Source organism: Papio anubis, chromosome 12, assembly GCF_008728515.1.
Source record: "Papio anubis isolate 15944 chromosome 12, Panubis1.0, whole genome shotgun sequence".
In the NCBI taxonomy this organism is placed as follows: Eukaryota; Metazoa; Chordata; class Mammalia; order Primates; family Cercopithecidae; genus Papio; species Papio anubis.
In genome coordinates, this window is record NC_044987.1 from 101,060,163 (window position 1) to 101,084,929 (window position 24,767).

General features: G+C 36.4%; 1 protein-coding gene across 2 annotated transcripts in view; it reads left to right on the forward strand.

Moving 5' to 3' along the window:
• Positions 1-24,767, forward strand: part of LOC103877537 (endogenous retrovirus group K member 8 Gag polyprotein-like) — a 376,678-nt gene that overhangs the window by 172,289 nt on the left and 179,622 nt on the right. Inside the window, exon 8 of one of the 2 annotated variants that reach the window (XR_002517020.2) lies at positions 16,673-23,485. The exons of the other annotated variant lie outside the window; for it this stretch is intronic. The gene's annotated coding sequence lies outside the window, so the exon portion shown is untranslated. Of the gene's footprint in view, positions 1-16,672; positions 23,486-24,767 lie in introns of those variants that run through there. 2 annotated transcript variants of the gene reach the window in all.

Below are 24,767 nucleotides of genomic sequence, written 5' to 3' on the forward strand. Positions count from 1 at the left end.
TTTCACTTATAACATCCAGAGCTATGCTCTAAGCACATGCTATGCAGTGAGTCTTCCCTATATCTAGTTCTTTCATTAAAAAATACATTTTAGGTAAATGAAGGACTTAGAGGAAGCCTATATTTTGGAAATTAAGTTCCACATGTAAATGGATTATCTGCGCTGATTCCTTATCATACTCTGCAACTTATAAAAAGTTAAACACTACTGGCCAAATTCATGTGGGATTTTTGACACTAGTACTGCCCTTGTTACATCCCTACTCCTGATTTTTAGCAGGATATCTTATGATATTTAAACAGAATGTAGTTTGGAATTTGATGTCCAGGAAAAAAATCTTGCCACGAATGAAAATTAAGTACACTTATAGTTTTGAATTAGAAGTCAAAAGAAACAACTGCAAAGAATAAAGGGTTAATAGAAAAAGGTGCCCAACAGTTGACTAAATCATATGAAAAATCAGTAATAGAAATTATTTTGAAGAAAAATTTTCCCATCATAACTGACACCCACCTCTCTGTATATCCTCAGGAAGGGTCGGCTCCGACAAGATTGAGAAGTCCATGAGGAAAGATATATTATCTCTTTTTGTTTTGTTCTTCTCTGTTTTAACTTTCTCTCTTTCTCCCCAAGGCATATAATACAATAAGATCTAAATAAATACATTTCAACATCACTCCAATAATACTAATTTCTTAGTTCTTAGAGATTTCAATATTCAAATGAACAATTCTTTCAAAGTCTCAGCCTCTCATTTTCTTGACCTCTTCTCGCCCAGCATTCTCACATTTTCCTCAGCTCAGAAACTCATTCCACTGTTTTTTTCCAACGACTGCTCATTTGCAATATCCCAGTGTCAAGTATTCCACTGAGCCTCAGCTGAATCTTTCTAATACATTATTTCTAATATCATAACTTCATTAGGTGTTTTTACTTGTTGGAGTCTGCACTCTATTGCTCATATGATGTTTGAACTGTTTCTCCTCTAAGTTCACATCCCTTCATGCATAGCTGTAGATTCTATCCTTCCTCTAAACCATTGACTATCATACTCTCACTTCCTTTCCCTCTTCTTCCTTTGACCACTTAGCTGACAAAACCCCAGCTCTGGTTATATCAAATTCTCTGCTTCTTCTTTTTCCACATTTGCTCAGATGTATGTGAGTGAAGAAAAACAACAAGGCTGACTGATCTCACTTTAAATTAGTGGCCACCAACACTAAGTGCGTTTTCAGTGCTGCTTAACAATCCTACTACATTCCTTATTTCACCCACTCTTTCATTTTCCCAATGACCATTTCCCACCTTTGACTGTCTGCTCAATCCCACCTCTATCTTCATTATCTGCTGATAGCAGTGTTCACTCTTTCACTAGAAAATAAACACAATCAGGTGAAAATGACTGTGTGTTCCCACAGTCTAATTGTTTACTATATTTGCACCTGCATTCTAATTCTGTGCTGTTCTTCTTTTTACCATGGAGGAACTATCCTTTCTGGCCTCTTAAAGAATATGTTTTCGGCCGGGCGCGGTGGCTCAAGCCTGTAATCCCAGCACTTTGGGAGGCCGAGGCGGGTGGATCACGAGGTCAGGAGATCGAGACCATCCTGGCTAACATGGTGAAACCCCGTCTCTACTAAAAATACAAAAAACTAGCCGGGCGTCGTGGCGGGCGCCTGTAGTCCCAGCTACTCGGAGGCTGAGGCAGGAGAATGGCGTGAACCTGAGAGGCGGGCTGCAGAGTGAGCGAGATCAGCCACTGCACTCCAGCCTGGGTGACACAGCGCGAGACTCTGTCTCAAAAAAAAAAAAGAAAGAAGAATATGTTTTCAGCAATTCTCCGCTCTATCCTACACTATCAACATCTCCTGCTAATTTCATAAAGTATATGATTTCTCTATTAATATAAATATGCTTTATATTTCCTATATGGAAAATAATAAAACAAATACAATAAAAACCTTATTGAACTTCACATCTCTCTCCAACTACTACCTTTCTTCTTTCCTCCTTTTTAAAGCAAAGCTCATTAAAACAGCTTGTTACGTTTGCTTTTTCTATTTCTCTCATCTCTTTTACAACCACTTCAATCAGACTGTGACTGTGTCTCTACCAGTCCAATGAAACATTGCTTGTCAAGATTACCAATAGTCTCTACTTGGCTAAATGCAATGGCTCATTTTTAGTTGTATTACTTTCCCATCAGCAGTATTTGATACGGTTGATTATTCTCTCTTTGAACTTGTGTGTGTGTGTGTGCATGTGTGTGTTTTCTTCTTGTTGTTTGCTTCTGGGACAGTATTTGCTCCTGTTTTTCGTCTTACTCATATTTGGCCAATACACCACACTCTTCCTTGTCCCAAGGTGATGATGTCATAGAGTGTATACAGGCTGTAGACCCTCATTTTTTTCCACCCTAGCCTTCTGCCCTGAACTCTAGACATAGAAATATAACCAATAACCTAGCATTTCTACTGGAGTGTCTAATAATAATGAAAGTTAACAATATTTTCTACAAAATCAATAATTGCTTGCATTTAGTGCTTACTGTGTCCTAGGCAATTTGTTTGTGTGCGTGTGTGTGTTTGTGTGTGTGTATGCATTTTATATGCATCTGTGTAAATATATGTATATATATTCACTCTATATATTCACTTTATATATATATATTTATTGTATCTTTCAACAAATCTATGAGATAATATTTTATCAGCACTTACTGTAAGTATCAATATATCAACATGGCTTATAACAATCAACATTTATTTCCTGCTCATGTTCAATGTTGATAGTTGTATGTTAGTTGTGTCTGTGATATGGGAAAACACTATAAGTCACATGGAAAGGATAGTGTATCATGTTTCTATTGTTGCCATAACAAATTACCACAAACTTAATTACTTAAGCAATACAAATTTATTATTGACAATGTTGAATTTTAACTGAACCCTGTACTCCTGGAACACAGTGAAGGCTAATCAAGGTTAATCCTTCCTTCCTCTTTGGTGTTTTGGGAAAGGGTTTACTGCAAAGAGCCACTCTTTTCATAGACTAAGACTTAGGAATGCCGTCATTGTTTATGTATGACAAGGCCAGCCATACACTCTCCAAATTTCCATTCTTTACCTCTTCATGATTAGGTGAACTGTTCCCACTAATAAATTAGAACAAAATTATTTCTAACTGAAGTTTGGTTAAGATTTATTCCATCCCCCAGGTCCTTGAACTTTAACCAGCAATTAGCCTCTTCTGAAAGGTCCCTCTAAGAATATGCTGACCTCAGGGTAAAACATTGTCTGGGCCGGGCATGGTGGCTCATGCCTGTAATCCCAGCACTTTGGGAGGCCAAGGTGGGTGGATCACGAGGTCAGGAGTTGGAGACCAGCCTGATCAACATGGTGAAACCCTGTCTCTACTAAAAATACAAAAAAATTAGCTGGGCCTGGTGGTGTGCGCCTGTATTCCCAGCTACTTAGGAGGCTGAGGCAGGAGAATTGCTTGAATCTGGGAGGTGGAGATTGCAGTGAGCCGAGATGGCACCACGGCACTCCAGCCTGGGCAACAGAGTGAGACTCTGTCTCAAAAAGAAAAAAACCAAATTTTCTCTGATCTACTATCCTATCAGGCCCAAACTTTTCATCCCACTTCTATACATTGAAGTCTTTTAGCATTATTTACTCCTCCCAATAAAAGAAAAGCTGTTTTGCTTAATTCTTGAGAGGCTTAAAGAGTTTATAATCAGTATTCTGTCTATCACAATAGTTCCCGCTATTACAATAGTTCTCTTCCGTTTCTTGCAGTAATCCTTTTAAATAAAGTCTCTCCTAAGTCTGAATTTGTTTTTAATTTGACAGCATTTTACAATTCTAGAAAATGGATCTCACTGGGCAAAAATCAATGTGTTATCAAGACTGTGTTCCTTGTGGGGCTCTAGAGGAGAAACCATGTCCTTGCTTTTTCTAACTTTTAGAGACCATTTGCATTCCTGGCTCATTCCTCCCTTTCACAACCTTTAAAACCAGCAATGTTGGGCTGAGTCTTTTTCATTGTACGATCTCCCTGAAGCTCCTATTTAGCCTGTCTTTTCCACTTTTAAGGACTCTTTTGACTAAAATGGGTCTACTTAGATAATCCAGGGCAATCTCCCTATTTTAAAGTCAGATCCTTAGCAACATAAATTCCATATACAACTTTCATGTTCCTTTTGCCATATAATGTCATATATTCACAGGTTCTGGGAATTAAAAGATGGACATCTTTGAGGGCCATTATTTTGCTACTATAAGTGATGTAGATGATAGTATCAACTCCCTTGCCATACTCTTTATGAGAATATATTTCCACTTTCCATTATCAGCCTGGGCATGTGACTTGCTTGGCGAATGAAATGTGAGAAAATACATGGGGTAAAGAAGAAGAGAACAAAATAGAGAAACAGTGTGACCCACAGCCACTGAAAACTAATGTAAGAAGGAAATAAGTGCTGCTCCACTGAGATTTTGGGAATATTTGTAGCAAACAGGATGAATACAGGAGCAGGGAGGGAGTGACTTTTGGGTCATAATAATGCAATCTAAAAGTCTCTCTTTTTAACTACAAATACACAATTGTAAACACAAAATATCTAAAACCTCTCTTATCCAGCTTCCAAGATGACTCTCAATAATTCTCACTTTATGCTATTCATTCACTCATGTAGTACTGCCCAGCACAAATAAAAAGGCTGACCTGTATAACCAATTAATAAGTTGCAGTAATGATGGTGTGTGACTTCTGAGCCTGGGTCATAAAAATCATTACAGATGTTTCCTTTTGTGGAACTTGCTCTAGAGGAAGCCATCTGTCATGCCATAAAGATACTCAGGAACCCCAGTGGTGAAGTCCATGTATGAGAATGAAGGCCTCCTGCCAACAGTCAATACCAATTTACTAGTTATGCAATTTCAACATCTTGGAAGTGGATTATCCAGCTACAGCCAAGTGTTGAGATGAAGGCAGCATTTCAATTCCAAAAGTTTACTTTTTGTATTCTGTCACACCACAGTGAAAGGACCCTAATCAATGGAAAGCAGGTTGGACAGCACAATAAATGCATAGTGAAAATAGCAAGGAATGCATCTCGACTTGAAGGCAGCCTGCTGAGTCATTATGCACAGCATTCCACTCATTCTGAAGATCATCAATCTTAAACCAGCCCATGCTAGAGATCTGCAGGTGATGATGATGGAAAACTCCAGGCTCAATAATGACTTCAGGGATGAGGAGGTAGCAAGCGTTTGAGTAGAGGAACTTCTGGGTGTGAGGGATTATGTGTCCCATAATGGATATGACTTAGAACATTAAACAACAGAATATTCAACACACTTGAAGAAAAACCCCAAGAGCTTTCTGTATATAAAAACATTTAACAGGGAAAGAGTGATCTTGAAAGGGATAAGAGTGAAACCAACTTGTTAGTCTCTCCCAGAATCAATGTTCACTATATTTAGCATTTTTAAAAGTTTAAAGTATATTTTAAATATGCTGAATAAATGAATACATGAGGGTCTTCACTTTCTGTTTGTCATGCATTAAACATTTTTCTTGAACATAAAAAAGGAAAGGAGGGGAGAAAATGAATCCTAGCGAGAAAAAGGAAGGAAAACAGTGAAAATTTTTTTTCCACTAAATTAGGTATCGCCCTTTTCCCCTTAATTTATCAAAGAGAACAGCTTCTATATCTGTTTAGCTTCAGCCCAAAGCACTCCTTGCTCTTCCTCAGTGGAGCCTGCATCTTCAGATCAGCAATTCATCCTATTAAGTAATATTTCCATTAAATATTTCATCAGAAAGTTGGTTGCTTTTCTCATTTGTCTTGTCCATATTCAATTACAGTGGTTATTATTATTTTATGGGAAGATGCTTGTAACTTTTCAATCCACCTTGAATTTTTCTCCTGTAAAGCTAAAATATTTTATGGGATTTCCATAGACACCATGGACAGCAGGGATTGAAATTCTGTCCCCTTATTCTCGTTCCCATTTTTGAGGTCCAGATCATTTTCACCTATATTGACAGGAGTTGTTAGAAAAGGAGGTGCCAGAGATGGCTGGTGATAACGTTTTCATTTCTATTTGCCAGTCTGATACAAAATAAAGCATTCAGGAACTGAACTAAATTATCATACTTCCCACATACACATTGACCAGCTGAAATATTAAAAAGTTATTATTAGGAAAAAAATATGTAAAACACAGTAAATTAAACACACACTGACCTTATTACTTGAGGTTTCCTCACAAGTTTATAAAAGTGCTACTCATAATAAATACGGAAAAAAATCTAAGAAATCTTAGTAAATTATATAGTCAAATGCCTATTTATTCAGATGAAAAAGATGAAGTAATTTGTCCAATATGACACAATTAGATCAAGAGTATAAATTGTTTATATAACTTGTTTTCCTTACATGTATTCTTTCATTCTATAATGCTTTAAAAAAGATGACCAATTCAACTTTTCACTTACATTTTTCTTCATAGGTGTATTTCTTTTGATCTCGCTACTGGATCTTACTTGTTACATATGTTGGCAAGGTTTGTTTTTTGGTGTTTTTGTTGTATATGCCCCTCCATTTGAACTGCATAATTTCCTCTCATCTCATTAAATATTAGCACTATTTATAGAAAAGGCACTAAGCATTATCAATTCCATGATGAGCAAATGAAAGTGGGCTCTAACGAAGCAAGTTTTCACAATGTGTCATAACACTGATGGTTTTTGGGTATTTTTTATAAATTAGCATAGGTTATTTTTTAATGTCCTCAACAATTTTGAAGCTTACAGATTGATATAGAAAGCCATGGCCACATCTGTGAACATCAGGTATCTGTAACTGTGGTATCAGGAGGGATGCCTTTTATAGTACTAGTGTGGACCCCTGGGTACTGATACAGCCTGTAAGCCATAGAAAAGGTTTTGACTTTCTTAAGAAACATGTTTTCCTCTCCTGTAGGGGTGCCTTGACCTCTGAACTTAAGGTGCATCTTTCAGGCAAACTAGGGTGACATTGGGGAATCACCCTCACTCTTATCCTTAATTTATGTATTTCCTTTGCACTGTTTTTTACTTTGCAGTAAACTAAAGTGAAAGCACCATTGAACTGATTCCAAATTATCATTCTTATTGACTTGGGAATATAGATAAGATTTCATGATCTAGCTAACACATTAGAATCTTTACTTTTTCTTTCAGAAAATGTAGACAATGGAATCAATTTGTATTCTAGCATATGAATTCTTCTCACATTCAATGATATTTCACATGGAATATTGTTTTTTTTTCCAATGTGAGGCATTGCAAGTTTAGATCCTTAAGAGGTTAAGGTGCTGCAAGTACTCAGCATATAGATGACAGGAGTCAGAATTGTAAGGAAGGCTGAGGCAGCTACCAGTGTCTTACATCCATAAGAAGGAATAGGAGTGAGAGGGAGATTGGTGTATGGCAATCTCAAAGAGGAATAAAGGAAGGCCTAGCAAACACCCCTAGAGAAATACATAAAATGTAATACCCTCAAACATAAGTGTAGTGACCATTCAACCTCAAGGCTTGCTTCAGGGGCATCCCAAGGCCTGGAAAATGCTTTGGAGAGGCACACCAATCTGGAGGCCAATACACGTTGGCATTTTTATGTTTTGGTTACTAATGAAATCTGTCCAGGCTAATAGGAAAGGCAAAAACAAACACTCTGGACAGCTTTTTAAAATCAAGATTAGTTGTCCTGCTAAATACAGAGAAAAAAATAAATTAGAGCTTATTTCCCCTGAATGGTTAGCTGCTGAAAAGAAGTGGATGGGGACAGAAATAACTCAACAGGGATTGTTTATTTTTATAATGCTTGCGAGAAAAACAAAATGGAAGGGAAAAAACAGAGAGTGGATGTAAGCAATAGGACTTTGAATTTCTATCAGGGTCTATGTTTTATACCTATTTATTTATAGGCAGCCTGGGTGGGATCATAGCAGAATACAGCCTCAGATGGAATATAAATTACAACAAGATTTAATTTCTTCCTCCCTCAAGAGTGTGAAGTTTTGTTTTGGAAAATTAGCAATTGCAGGATTCCCATTAACTAGACCTGCAGCTACTATTGGTTTACATTCTAAAAAGTTTCTTTCTACAAACATTTGGGAAGTATAGTATTTACTGTATGCCAGGCACTGTGCTAGGTACACACCTTTAGGACTTCACTAAACAGAGGTGAATCAACACATTGTTTGGAGAATATTCCCTATTTCACATTGTGTCTTCTGGCAAATATTCAGAATGCTACTATAGCAAACGTCATTTTCTGAAATGGAAGTAGTCTTTCTTATGTCAGGCTCTATGTTAGGCACGTTTGATTTGTAACATTAACTAATGACAACACTCCTATTTGGGTACCATTGTCTCATTTTATACATGAGGAAAAAGAATCTGAAAGAGGTTGGCACCCAAAGCAGCCACAATGATAGGTAAAAAAAAGTCTATACTGAGATCCATATCTATCTGGTTCCAAAGTCTGTGACCTTTTCTACCACATCGTATTATCTTTGATTAAACTGTGGATATAGTCTATAGAGAGGAAAGAATGATTTTCCTTCTGAAAAAATGAGCCTTAGCTTGGTGTAACTGGCAAATAAACAGTTATCACATAATCTCAGTGGATTTCAATTTCCCGGAACAAGAGCACTCGAACCCATCTTGTTACTAATCCAGAAGGGTTAAAAGATGATTCTGGGTGTGTGTACATGGAAGTAACAGCAGCATGCAGACCTTTAAAGCATGGTAACTTAAAAGAGTCAACAAATAATGGTTGAGATCAGTTCTCTGTGGAAGTAACCTCCACTCCACTCCACTAAGCCGTGAAAGTATTACTGGGTTTAGACACCAAACACATGCCAGTTAAATGACTACACTTAGGAGAATTTGAATGTATACCATTAGTAAATCTAAAACCACACTACAGACATTTAGTACAACTTACTATGAAAAAGAAAAAATGTATCTAGAAAAGCTGAGCACAACAGCAAAAATGTTTTGAAAGATAATAAGGCTGTTTGTAATATTCTAATTCTCATTTGTAAAGGTGTAGAATTTGTTTGAAATGTCCCGTGCTTTGAAATTAGGCATGACCATCTTTCTTTCTTTAGCAAATGCAATATGAGAGGAAGCTTTGTCTTTCATTTCCAAGGCTAAGCAGTTAAGAGTTAGTGTACAATTTGCCCTCCCTCCTTTCCCCTGGAGCAATAATTGGTGAGATTCCTGATGGTGAAGGCCCTCATCAGGCTGAAACCCTGAGCCAGCACGAGCACTAGCTCAACACGGACATGTGGTATATGTGATAAATAAACCTATGTCGCTTTAAGCTACTAAAAATTGAAGATGGTTTGGACCACAGTGTAAACAGCTCCTGAAAAAGAGACAGACAAACAAACAAAAACAGCTCAGTCTGGCACTACATAGATGTTGGTGCCATGAGCCATTGATACTGCCTAATTAACTTTTCTTTTTCTGATCGCCAAAATACCTTCTAATTAGAACCTTTCTTAGCATGCAGCCTATAGAAAAATGGTACACTAATAGGCTGATAGGAAACATTTGTTCTGCCTGCCAATTATAAATCTTTATCTTTACTGTTAAACTGATTTCTTGGAATTCTAAATTATTTATCAGATTTCTATTAATTTAGTTAATGTAGTGTAGTTGAAAGACTGACCACATGAGTGTAGGTCCATCAAATAAAATGGGTTTGGAGACCACATAACTGCTAGAAAGAGAGAGAGATTGATTGACTAGTAGTTTCTAACGAGATCCTTGTTCTAAATTCTGCTCTCATGAGATGACCAGTCACCTTCTAGTCCTTCTGAATTTGATGAAGCAAAATATGTTCATGAAGCTATATAGACTTTTAATCAATTCTCTTCAGATATTTATTTCTGGCCAAAAAGACAGGTGGGGGAAAGCAAAAGCAGGAAGCAGGCTGTCTCTGCTTTCCTATTGGATTTCCAGATTGCTTCATGTGCTTGGATATTTTGTTGAACAAATAACCTCCTCCATCAAATTGACAGGTCTTTTTGGTTAACTTGTCTCCATAATAAATGTTCCATCACCTACATCTATTTTTATTAAACAAGGTGTGGTGAGGAAGGAGAAATGGTTTTATACAGTCAGTGGGCACTTCTGTTTTCAGCAGCTATTGTATTTTTAATTCATATTTTTACATCAGGTTGGAATAATATGTATTTGATGATTAATGTCAGGCTTGTAATAAGATTATTTTCTATTGTCATCAAATCTTACAGGAATTCTGGGACAGGTTATACCAGTTGAGAGTCACAAGTATTTGACGGCACCTGATTTATAAATTATTCTGTTCCTTCAGCTTGATCGATTTCTGGACATGAATAACAAAGAAAATACCAAAGTAATAATTCATCCATTCTTTTTGGTCATAACTTGTGTTTCAGAAACATTGTTTATTTTGCTTGGGTTCTGACTGGACTTATAATTTATCTGGCCCCCTGAATGAAATGCTACTTGCTTTCCCTCTTTCGGGTTATCATTCCAAGAAAGGGACAGTAAGAATCATCCATTTATGTGACTAAAACCAAAACTCTATACACCTATGATCACCAATTCTGAACTGCATTTGCTGGAAGGAAGCCAGCAGACAATCTTGAAAAACAAAATAACATTAGTTAAACCATTTTTCTCTTGAATTAATTTGAAAATCCTCAGCCTACTATTTAAGACCTTTCATTTGTTCATTGCTTCCCTCCCTCCCTCACTTCCGTTGCTCGCTCCTTCCTGGCTCATTCCCTTTCTCCCTCTCTTTTTCTTTTCTTTCTCCTTTCTTTCTTTCTTTCTTTCTTTCTTTCTTTCTTTCTTTCTTTCTTTCTTTCTTTCTTTCTTTCTTTCTTTCTTTCTTTCTTTTTCTTTCTAAACATGTATTAGTGTCTATAAAATACTTCTTAAGGTCAACTGGACTATTTATTACTCTCTAATCATATTTTATTCTTTTCAGACTCTGTGCCCTTGCTCACAATATTTTTTTCTACCATAATGTGCTCTTTATTTCATTTTCTGTGAACATCCTAAGCTGCTCCTATTTTGAAGCCATTTGATATATTTATTCTTCCACTAAGTCTTTAACAAACAATTCTATGTGGACCTCTTTGCTTGTACCTCTCTCCTATGGCATTTAAAACCGTCTTCATTATTTTAGAATTTTTGTATGCTCACCTTTTTATCCTTACCTGAATGTATTGCGTAAAATGTACATTAAAAATAAGCTAAAACTAAAAAATAACAAGGAAGAATTACTACAGAAAAGTCATGGCACTAGGAGGTAAACATATCAGAGTTTGAGACTTATCCTCTGTAATTTACTGGTTTGAAATTCTGAAGACCCCTTTGCATCTCAATTTCCTTTTTTAATAAATATACAGCTTTTCTTTTTTGTATTTTTTTCATTGAAACATATTGAACTTCCAAATTTATGACTCTAATACATATCTTCTATTAAATGATTTAACATCAAATAAGTCAGATTGAGGTAGGAGGTAGGACTTTATGTTGGACCAGATTGAAGGTTGAAACAAGGAAGAGGTGAAAGCACCTCTCCCTAAGACATGCCCACAATTGCCATGTCAGTTTACCATTGCCATGGCAATACCCAGAAGTTATCTCTTTCCATGGCAACAGCCCCAAAGTTACCACCGTTTTTCTAGAAATTTCTGAATAACTGCTCTTTAATTTGCATGTAATTAGAAATGGATATAAATATGACTGCAGGACTGCCCCGAGCTGCTACTCTCAACACACTGCCTATGAGGTTGCTCTGCTTTGCAGGAACTGTGCCACCTCAATAAAGCTGTTTTCTTCTACCATCGGCTCACGCTTGAATTCTTTCCTGAGTGGAGCCAAGAATCTTTCCTGGATAAACCTCAATGTGGGACTTCTCTGCTCTGCATCAGGCGGCACCTGTGGGGCAACAGTGTGAGAGACAGTGAGAGAGGTGGTGGTTGGCAGATGGCAAGGCAACAGCAAGAGACAACCACAGATGAGCAGAGCAGCAACAAGTGGTGAGAAAACAAAGCAGTCAGTGACTGAGGCTGCAAGAGCTGCATCACTGAGGCTGTAACACCAAAGAACTGTTAACACTGCAAGTGCTAACAGTAGACAAAGGCACTCTTAAGAGCCATCATCTTTCCAAGCAAGCAGCGGAGATGGGTGAATGGGCAAGCAGCCATAGTGATGCTGCCTTGTGTGGGACCTGCTGTTCTGACCAGCAGGCTGGTGGGTTGCCAGACCTCATGCTGAGGTCTCCGCCACAGCAGCTGAGCCCACCTATGTTGGGGGAACCTGAAGAGACCTTCACCTGAGTCCCATGTGGAAGATGAGTCAGTGCCATTTTGTCTTTTGTGGATGTGTGCGGGTTCCCTCTTCTCCCCCCTCCGCTGATAATATTAGATGAGCTAGGGAATGAAAACCTTTGGCTAAGTGGTCAGTTAAAAGCACCCCGTTGTTTGAGTGCGCCAAAGCACGTCCTTGTCATCCCTTTCCATGGTCCTTTTAATCACTTTTATTGCTCTGCCAGCTATCATATTTTTAGTTCTAAAATGTATTTTTTGTTGGCAGTTTTGTTGCTTTGACTTTCTGTTTACTGTATTTGGGCAATTGTATAAGGCAGGACACTTGATTGTGAGGGGTCCCCCATTGTGTTGATTCTGCGTTGGTTGGCTCCCAGATACTCTAGGGTTTCCGGCATTTGGTGTGGGGACCCTCATTGGCTGATACTCGGGTAGTCTGGGTTTTTGGCGTTTGGTATTCTTGGACACCCCCTGCCACCAGATGCTCTGGGGTTTTCAGCACTGACATTCTCTCTAGGATTGTTGGGTAGAGGCCCAGCCTAGGGTTATCTTGGTCTTGCCTTTTCTTGTTTTTTGCCTGAAATTATAATTTTCTGTAATAGTATTTTTATTTCTTATTGTAACTTTATATATAATTTTCCTTCTACACTTTACTTAATAAAAAATACTTCTTTAGTAATATTTCATTATTTCATTCACCAGTAAACACTTATAATCCATTCTCATGATGCATTGTTAACTATACTTACACCTTCTGTTCAGGAAGTGAGAATTTAAAAGGAAAAAGTAGCAAAGACCCACTTGCTTTCCCTCTCACTAGATTTACAAAAACTTCTCTGTCCAGTAGAAATTCTTGTCAGAAATGGAGATAATGACAAGCATTTCAGCAGACTCTCCTCTAGGGTGTCTTTTAGGCTATTGGAGCAAATTCAAATTCAATTTAAATAAAAAGAAACTCATTTTCTATTGCAACACCTCTTGAGTTCAATACAAATTTAAAAATGAGTATGTCTGGCTTAGGCATGTTTCTTTACATTATAATGCTATTTTACAATTAGGCATTATTTTCTGTAAAAAAGAAGGAAAATGGGAAAAGATCTATGTTCAGGCTTTTATGGCCTTTTTACTGGATCATGTTACTTACAGGCACCAGAAAGCCATGCCTAAGAAACCCCCTCATAGTTGCTCCCCCTGGAAGGCCTATGACCTCCTCAGAGTCTCCTTATTCCCCCAATTCTGAGGGGGCATTCCACTACTTCTCTAATGAAAGATTCCATCCCAAAGTCATCAGGTAACCCTGCCCCTTATTTAACAAGCCCCAGTCTATACCCCCAACTGTCCAATAAATTAAACTCAACCAGTCCCTGCAGGAGTGAGGCTTCATATCAGTCCTTAAAATAAAACTTGTGTTCATTGTAGGGAGGTAGTTGGTGAAAGTGAAGGAATACTCAGTTTACATGTTCCATTTTATATGCATGATTTAATTTTATACAAGGGAAATTTTGCCAACTTTCAGAGGATCTGGAAAATCTTACAGAGAAGTTTAAGTTCCTACATTCTTTAATTTAATTTGTCATAACTAGCAAGTATTGTCATCAACTTGCTATGCTATGAAAAAAAACAAAGCAAAAGAAAAAGTGAGCAATTATGCCAATAAATTATGACAAGGTTAGAGAAATAATTCACATAAACAACAAAAATCTCACTCCATTTCAGGGTTGCTTGATTAAGACACTCAGGAAATATGCTTAATACAGATCTGGACTCCTTGGAAGGGCAAGCTCTCCTGGGTATGCATTTTATTACTTAATCTGTCCCTGACATTAGGAGGAAGCTATGAAAACGGCAGTAGAACCTCAAACTCCCATGATCCAACTCTTAAACATGGCCTTTGGGATTTACAACAACAGGGACAAGGCAGAAGAAGAGGCACAAAAAAAAAATAGCCAAAAAAGTACAGTTATTAACAATGTATTTAGGTCCTCACCACCTCCGAATTACCCATCCTGAGGAAGTGTTGTGAGATCAACATCTAGAATGTCCAGACAAGAGCCCCAGCTTGCCAGACCATGGGCCAGAATTAGTGTGTCTACTATAAGCAAAAGGGCCATTGGCAATGAGAACATCCAAGCCATTCCTGATGAGAGAGGAAAAGCTTCGCCATCGATATTAGAGATAAACTCTTTCTACTAGCCCTAATGAGCTGCCTTACTCAAGTAAGTTTATTGGGGATCTCAGGCCCATGACCTGATAGACAGCTTGCTGCAGTGGCACATAAGTGTCTACTTGAATATCTTTCTTTGGTGTCTTCACTATTGAGTGAGCTCTCCAGTGGCTCAGGGACTCTGAGTTTTCCCCTTGAACAAGGCTATTCACCCACTTCCTTTTGTATTTAATGCTATAGGATCCCCTTTCTGCTTCTTCCTGTCTTCTGTACCTTTTAGGGTAAACAAAATTTGGCCAGGTAGACAGGTCTCAATTTCATAAATAACTTGAATTTAGTTGTCTTGTCACTTTGTTTGATTTTTTTAAATGTATATACAGGTATTGCAGTGTGTGTTGTGTCTTGCATGCCATCAATTTAGCCTATAGATAAAAACGTGCTGGTAAATCAAACAAATTACTAGTCTAAATTTGTTAGTTAAAAAAAAAATGCTGTAGGCTGGGCATGGTGGTTCACGCCTGTAATCCCAGCACTTTCGGAGGCCAAGGCAGGTGGATCACCTGAGGTCGGGAGTTCGAGACCAGCCTGACCAACATGGAGAAACCCTGTCTCTACTAAAAATACAAAATTAGTTGGGATTGGTGGCACATGCCCATAATCACAGCTACTAGGGAGGCTGAGGCAGGAGAATCGTTTGAACGTGGAAGGCAGAGGTTGCGGTGAGCCAAGATCATGCCATTGCACTCCAGCCTGGGCAACAAGAGCGAAACTCTGTCTGGAAAAAAAAAAATGCTATGTCTTCTAAAAGTTAACTTTAAGATTAGCCACTGGCATTTGTAGCTTTCAAATGGTTAAAATGGCTTTGAACAGTGAGCTTTTCACTTAGTTACAAAACTTAAAATTATAAAGTTATCTTCACCTACAGAATGCCAATGTCTGGTGGGCAGTTGAGAATTTATTGCTTCCTAGGTCTATAAAAAAATTGCCAAATAAACATATTATGTATTGGGAAAAATAATAATTTCTGTCTAATTCAGAAATTATTAAAAGAGAGGTTCAAAATATAATGGAACCAATGAGTAGAACAAGAGATATAAAGAACGGTACAGAGAGAAAATACATTTTTTGGCAAGGAAGAGTATAAAAAAAGAATAATATTGTGTAAAAAAGAATCTCATATGGTAAGTTCTTGTTCTAAAAATAAAATAGCTGGTTATTTAAGAGATAATGTAAAACAAGTCATAAAGTCCAAGCATGTTGTAGATGGTCTGTGTAGGTTATAATAAGGTTCATGAAGGGAACTATATGAAAGAAATTTTCTGTGATTAAATTTTAGCTGTAATTAAAATAAAATTATTTATAATAGACTTCCTAAAAGTATTCTACATACTAAAACCAAATTTTCTTAAGGTACTAATTTGCAAAATTACCAGAAATTTTGTTTTACAATCCTGTAACCTGTTTCTTTTAAAAGCTCCTCAGATTCATGTAACTGTGTCCTTTAGCTTTTAGTCAGATCCTGTGACTTTTCCTCTTCCAGTTCTGACTATTATTATGGCCAGATGCTAAAGTGTTTTTACTTAAAACTCTGTGGGAGCAGTGTTTTCTCTCAATATAGCTTGATTCTATACTCTGGTCTCTTATTGACATATAATCTTATTTCTGGGTTTTAGTTTTTGACTCTTATATTGCTTAAAAATAATTCAAGGACTAATGAGTATCTGCCCAAATCCATTCCTGTCTGGCCTAGAATGTTTAATTGAATGTAAGTCTTTTGACGCTAAGTCCATTGAACAAAGGAAATTCCCCCAAATCGCTGAAAAGCGAACTCAAGCCGTGACAAAAATCAGGGGGTTAGACACACCCAGAAGACTCCTTTAAAATTTAGGCTAGGTTCACAAAGCCCTACAAAAATATAAAAATAAAGTATTGCCTTCTCCTGGAAGACTTAGTCTTTGTAAAAACTTTAAAGAAAGATTCCCCTAAGATCAATTACAGCCAAAACGAAAGAGCCCTTACTTGCTATTGTTAAGTACCCCCACTTCTGTTAATCTTCAAGAAATCACTAGTTGGGTACCCCTGTCCAGGATTAAAACCTGTTTCTTATGAGTTACAGGCACAAGAGGACACCACGGTCTACATCTGTGAACCTTTGGAAGACTTCTGATACTTATTTTAAAAAATGAACACTCAGCCAAAAGTGGTAACGTGATGGTGTGGGTAGTAATAGAAACATCAATTTTTCTCTTCTTCTTGATTGTAATACTTCTTTTCTACCAAATTTGCCAACCACCTCCTCCTGGGAAACACCTTTTTTATACTTGTTGGGTGTAGAGGTTACTCTAAAGCCCATCTGAACACTGTGCTGCCACTGTTCATCTTGTTTGCTCTCCCCATTACCCTGATCCAGTGTGAGTGGAAACAAAATTCTATAGTAAATATTTCAAAAGTTATAGCACTAGGAAATCATTTTTACGGTCATTAGATTAGTCATCAATATCCCCAGGATAGAGAGCTTTACCTTCTGGATAGAGAGCTTTACCTTCTGGCTTAGCTAGAAATTTTCATGGCCATCTCCCCAGACGTCTTAACTAGCAATCCCAAAGTACCCAAACCCCTACTTTTTAAGTACAACTCTCCCTTACCTAATGAATTCCATGTAACTCCCCATCCCTGCTACTATTACCTGGAACTGGGAAGTTGGGTATTTATATCTCCAGTGCACTCATGATTCTAACTTTTGCACCTACTTTTGTGTTAATGACAAAAAGGCAGAAGCTTCCCTGTGATGCTCTGATCCATCTCTGCTTGCCAAGTTCCCAGGACCACAGAGAGGTAAATGGGATTCTACTTGTAAGCAAGGACACCATATATAATGGCTTCTCCTGGAACAAAACATGCAGGGGAAAAACAACTGCCTAATCTGGGAACGTAGGAGTACTGCTCCTTTCTAGAAAACAAAGATCGTTTGGCCACCACCATTTGAGAAGAATATTTCTGTAGTCCCAACTTGACACAAAAGGATAGACATTATACCCTGTAGGTCCTCTATTTGTGCCCCAACTGGGCTCATTTTTATTTGTGGCTCTGAGTGGGAAAAAAACACTCCATAACAACTCCCAACTCCCCAGGGAGCTACCTGTTATTTCAGGAGTTTTCCTTTATATATCAAAAATGAAGAACATGGGTGAATGCATCCTGGCCACCCTTGCCCCCCAAGGGGTCACAGTGTAAAACCCAGAAGGATCCAGCAACACCAGAATTAAGTGAGCAGTAGGATTAACTCTGGTGGGAATTGGGGCAGCAACAACATTAGCGGCACCCAGGAGTGGCTTTTTCCACCATGAGTCAACACTAAAGAACTTGACTCAAACCCTGGAATCCTTAGCCACCAACACAGTTGGGCACTAAAGGGAATTAAATAATCTCTAGACTCTTTGGGAAATGTAGTTCTCAATAACAGACTAGTGTTGACTTATTTACTAGCTAAACAAGATGGAGTTTGTGCAGTTATTAATACAACCTGCTGCACATATGTTAACAACTTCAACTTCAGGCAGGTTGAGGTTAACACTTAAAGATTTTGTTTGTGCTGAAATAATCCCGTAGTGAAACTGGGAGGGGGTGTGTATTTTAACATTCAATAAAAATTCAGTGGAAAATTGAAATAAAATTTTCTTTGTTTCATTTTTGTATTATTCCCAAAGACTGGGTCCTATGGACTTATGCCCTTCTGTGGAATCCACTGGCTATACTTCTGTCTTTAAAATTGTTTCTGACAAAAAGCTTTGTGTAGCAAATTTTTTGAGATATAACAGATTTGAAGATATAGGCATTGAATATTTATATTTAATTAATAATTAGTACAGATGTAGAATCTGGGTTCAAAATCTTTTACTTTTAATGTTTTAAAATATTAATTCATCATCAGAAATATCACTGTTAGGTGTCCACTGTCATTCTGATTTTTATTCCTTTAGATATGATCTTCTCTCTCTGGGGACTGTTAATAAATGCATTTTCATCTTGATGTTTTCAAATTTTATTAAAAAATGTCTAGGTGAGGAATTTTTCTTATCTATACTGTTTAACTTCTGATGAACCTTCTTAGTCTGGGGTCTTTCGTTTTTCCTTATTTCCATAAATGATATAATCATTACTTATTCAACATTTTATCTTTCCTTTTGTCATATACGTGTGTGAATTGTGCATGTATTTATAAATTCACACATATATGTGCATATTACATATACATTTAAGTGTATGTACATGTACAAATGTACATATACACATACATACATATTTATATATGTATTTTTTTCTCCTTTTCTAAAACTCTTACCATTCAGAAATGGGAACTTCTATTTGTATTTTCTAGGTTTCTTAATTTTTCCCATGCCCTACCATTTATTTTTTACATCCTGTTATCTTTTGGGACAGTTCTCATTTGTACCTTTAAATTCACTAATTCATTCACCACTGTAACCACTCTGCTCTTCATTCCATTTTTGTGTTTTTCATTTTAACTATTATATTTATTTATTTAGTTGTTTATTTTTAATAGACTTTACTTTTTAGAACAATTTTAGTGTCACATAAAAATTGAAAGAGAAGATGGATTTCCCATATACCTTTTTCCCCAACATAGATAACCTCCTCCAATGAGAAAATCCCACAGCTGAGTGATGCATTTGTTACATCAATGAAACTACATCAATATATAATTATCACCCAAAGTCTGTAGCTTACGTTAGGATTCACTTTGGTGTAGTACACTCTATGGGCTTGGACAAATGCGTAACAACATGCATCCACCATTATATTGTCATACTGAGGAGACTTTACTGCCATAAAAATCTTCTGTGTTCTACCTATTCATCACTCCCTCCCCACTAACTCCTGGTAACCACTGATTTTTTTTTTTTTTTTTTTACCAGTTTCTGTAGTTTTTCCTTTTCCAGAATGCCATATAGTTAGAATAATATAGTATGTAGCATTTTGCAATTTGCTTGTCTTTTAGTTAGTAGTGTTCACTCAAGATTTCTCTCTGTCTTTTTTATGAACTGATAGCTCGTTTTTTTAGCAATAAATTATATTTTATTGTCTTCATGTACCGCAGTTTACTTATCCATTCACATACTGAAAGACATCTTAGTTGCTTTTAAGTTTCAGCAATTATGAATAAAGCTGCTGTAAACATCTGTATGCATGGTTTTGTGTAGACGTAAGTTATCAGCTGCTTTGGGTAAATATCAAAAAGCATGATTTCTGGATATTATTATAAAAGTAGCTTTAGATTTATAAGAAACTGCAAAACTGTCTTTCAAAGTGGCTGTACAATTTTGCATTTCCACCATCAGTGAATGAGAGTTTCTGTTTCTCCACATTTTGACAAAACTTTTTGTTGTCAGTGTTTTGCATTTTGACAATTTTAATAGTTCTGTAGGGGTATCTGATTGTTTTAATTTGCAATTCCTCAACTACATGAGGTTGGGCATCTTTTCATATGTTAACTTGCAATCAATGAATGGTCTTTGATGAGGTCATTTACCAATTTTTTGCTCATTTTGTTGTTTAGTTTTAAGAAATTTTTGTATATTTTAACAGTCTTTATCAGATATTCTTTGCAAATATTTTCTCCCATTCTGTGTCTTGTCTTCTCGTTCTCTTGACAGTGTTTTTTGCAAAGCAGAAGTTTTTAATTTTAATAAAGTCCAGCCTATTTTTCTTTCACAAATCATATCTTTGTTATGATATCTGAAAATCATCACCATACCCCAAGTCACCTAGAGATAATGGTCTGTAGTTTTCTTTACGTGCAATGCCTTCATCTGGTTTTAGTATTAGGGTAATGCTGGTCTCCTAGAACAACTTAGAAACTATTATCTCTGCTTCTATCTTCTGAAAGAGAATATAGAGAAATGGTCAAGTTTATTTAAATGTATGGTAGAATTCACCAGTAAACCCAACTGAGCATCATTTTTTTTCTTAAGAAGGTGATTAATTATTGACTAAGTTTATTTAATAGATTTAGGCCAATTCAAAATGTTTATGTTTTCTTCTGTGAGTTTTGGAACATTGTGTATTTCAAGGAAATGGTTTGTTTTATCTAGGTAATCAGTTTTGTGGGCATATAATTGTTCATAATATTCCTTTATTATTTTTTAATATTCATGGGATCTGCAGTGAAGTCTCATCTTTCACTTTTGATATATAGTTTTTCATCTTCTCTCTCTTTCTCTCTCTAATTAACCTGACTAGAGGATTATTGATTTTAGTGACCTTTTAAAGAACCAGCTTTTGATTTTATTGATTTTTTCTTTTGATTTTCCATTGCAAATTTCATTGATTTCAGCTCTAATTAGTATTACTTTTTTTTTCTGCTTACTTTGGGTTTAATTTGCTCTACTTTTTCAAGCTTCCTAATTGATTTTAGATCTTTCAATTTTTTTCTAATATGTTATTCAATACTGCAAATATTTTTCTAATCACTATTCTCATCGAAGTCCACACATTTGAATGAGTGGTATTTTAATTTTTATTAAGTTCAAAATATTATTTCATTTCCCTTAAGATTTCTTATTTGACCTATATGTTATTTCAATGTATATTGTTTAATCTCAATATTTTTTTATTTTGTGGCTTTCTGTTATTGATTTCTAGTGAAATTCCATCATGATCTGCCAGTAGATGTTGTATGACATCTGATTTTTTAAAATGTGTTAAGGTGTGTTCTGTGGCTCAGAATGATTGTTTGATGTGAGCTTGTAAAAAATTTGTAGTCTGCTGTTATCAAATGAATCCATGTATGGATATCAATTATATCTAATAGATATTATATCTAATAGATTGACATTGAAAAATAGAGGTAGGAGACAGACTCATTCTTGAGGACTCCAAAGCCTGTACACTTTCCACTTCCTCACCTCTGAGACTTGTATGCCCAGCGGTTCAAATACAACACAGATCCCCAGAACACCAGAACCACTATCAAACCAATAAAATCATGTGGGTGTACCATATATCTGAAATGAGACTTTGATGGACAACTCTCTTGACAGGGGACATATTACATTTAACAATTTAAGAATAGGGAGAAATAACTGTTCCAGCTTTCCTTTGTGACTTTTCATTCATTTATTCATTCATTCAATATAAATTGACTAAGGAACCACTGTTTATAGCCACTGATCTACATATTGAATATGAACTTATGAGGAAAAAAAAACCCAGATTGCACACTTTTATTGAGAAGTTTTCTACATTTTGAAATGGGTTAGTCAGAAATATAGTTCTTACATGTAAAACAAAACAAAAAACTCACCCATTGAAATTTTGTAGTCCCTGCTCCAGTGTATCCATGAGTCTTATAGACCTATGTTCTTGCACATAATGCAACCCAGCCTAATTAAATACCACACCATGCTTGGAACCCACTGGGGACAAACTGATAAGTAGACCAGGATGCTCTTAAGTACCCACAGGACTCTTTTTTTTTCTATTCTTCTTTCTATTGTTCCTATCAAGAGCTGATTTATGATCTTTTCTTACTCCTATCTATAACAAATTATGCTACAAAACTGTCATTAAGTCAAGATGCCATATGTCATCCAAGTTTGATTCATTTTTAAAAATCTTATGCAAAAGAAACAGATATCTAACTTTGAGTATTAGAAATATATTTGGGGTAGAATGAGGTCAGAGATCCTTGGCAGTGCCCAGAAATCATCTATATCATAGGCCCAGCCAGAAAACTTGCCTTGGAAACAAAAGGAAGTAGATACAAACAAACAATTTTAAAAATGGTCCACGCTTTTTTTCTATATGGTATAATAAACTATTGATTAAAGGCACAAACTGCTTAGAAACAGAAGCCAGCAGAAAAGAAAATAAAATTACTTCAAAGGATGTACTCTAGGATTATGTGCTTAAAATATTTCTCTTTCTGTAGCTTATCAGGCAACCAAAAAATTAAAAGTGATTTTCATTGAAAGTAGACTGACATTTTCTGGTGGTTACACTTCATTCAGCACTCTAAAAAAACCGATAAAACCAATTACTGTGCAGCTATTCATGAGATGATCAGCATAAGCAGTAACATAGTCTAGGGTTAATCGGCTGCTCCTAGAAAAACATGGAGCTTGGCATATGGAAAAGGAGGAGCTAATAGGGACAGGACTGGCTTTTACAGATCACCTTTAGAAAGTGGTTATTATTTTACATGACATACATATATGTGTGTTCATTTGAGAGGCAATCAAAATGCCCTCACTAGCACAGTGAAGGGCAGACAGAGAAAAAGGAAAAGGAGGAGGAAACTCCATCTTTAAATCCAACCTAGTAGTTTCCATACAGGGTAAGCACCGGTTAATGCTTATTATAAGAGCAAAATAAAGATAAGGAGAAATACAAGAATTCTTAATTGAGGAAAAGAGTAAAAATAGGGACAGATTGTAATGATCTGTCAAAGAGCCCTTAAGCTGGGGGCTCAGAAATTATGTCATTTCTACATGAATGTGTACCCCACATTATAAGAGAACCTCCTTTCCAGTATAATATCCAAGAGTCTTTAAAGGAAAGACAATGCAATTGTCTTAAGTTTTATCTAACCCATTATATTGGTAATTCTCAACTGATGCTGATGGTGCCTCCCTCCCTCTCCCCAAAACCATTTGCCAATATCTGGAGATATTATTGGTTGGCACAACCAGAAAGGTGCCATTGGCATTGAGAGGATAAATGCCAGGATGCAGCTGAATACCCTGAAGCACACTAGGCAGCATTCCTCCACCAACAATTATCTGGTCAAAAATGCGAAGCCACTGCAAGCGTGGTGACTCAAGCCTGTAATCCCAGCACTTTGGGAATCTGAGGGGGACCAATTACGAGGTCAGGAGATCGAGACCATCCTGACTAACACAGCAAAACCTTGTCTCTACTAAAGATACAAAAAAAATAGCCAGGCTTGGTGGCACATGCCTGTGGTCCCAGCTACTCAGGAGGCTGAGGCAGGAGAATCGCTTGAACCCGGTAGACAGAAGTTCCAGTGAGCCGAGATCGCACCACTGCACTCCAGTCAGGGCAACAGAACAATACTTCGTCTCAAAAAAAAAAAAAAAAAAAAAGCTAATAGTGCTGACACTGTGAATCCATGTGACATATGATAGTGGAAGAAAAGAGCTGCACGTGAAATATAAGTCACTGTTTTATTTGATCTAATGATATCATATAAAAGACTCAAATTTTTATTAATGGGAATTAGAAAGAAATGTCAGGATATAGAATCAAATGAAGTGTCTTTCAACAAATGAGTGGATAAAGAAAATGTTATACACACACACACATATACATACACACAGTGGAATACTATTCAGCTTTAAAAAAATTCTGTCATTTATCACAACATGGATGAAAAACCTGGAAGATATTATGCTATGTGAAATAAACCAGAAGGAGAAAGATATTTAAATACTGCATTATCTCACTTATATATGAAATCTTAAAACTTTGAATACATAGAATCAGAGTAGAATGTTGTTACCAGCAGTTGCAGGATGGGAAGGAAGATTTTTGAGACATGTTATTAAAGAATACAACATTCTAGGTAGACAAGAAGAGTAAGTTCAGGAGATCTGTTGTAAAACATTGGGACTATAGTCATTAACAATGTATTGTATAATTGAAAATTAGTAAGAGAGTAGATTTTAAATGTTCTTGCCACAAAAAAATTTAAGTATCTGAGGTAAGGAATAAATGACTTAGCTTTATTTAGCCATTCCACAATGTATATATATATATCAACACATCATTTTGTATGCCATAAATATACACAATTTTTATTTGTCAATTTAAATACATGCATAAATACATACATACAACATAAACTAATAAAAATAAAATAAGACAACATCTCTAGGGGGCAGATCTAATACTAAAAAGTCAGATTTTGTACTCTTTTAACTCCACAAAGTAATGCATAATAGTGATAATAGTACTATATTCTTAGCAAAGCAAAGTAAAACTAACCCTTTTAATCTAATTATAAAAGGTGCAATCAATAAGTCATACTTATTGAGTTATTTGTTCTGCTTCCTCAAGAGCTGAACACTTTAATACGTCAACAATTAGGGGCACAGCATTATTGGAGGAAGTTAAACAAACTCATTCATACAGCTTTCTTCTGTTCTACAAGTTAAGTGATGGTCTTTCAT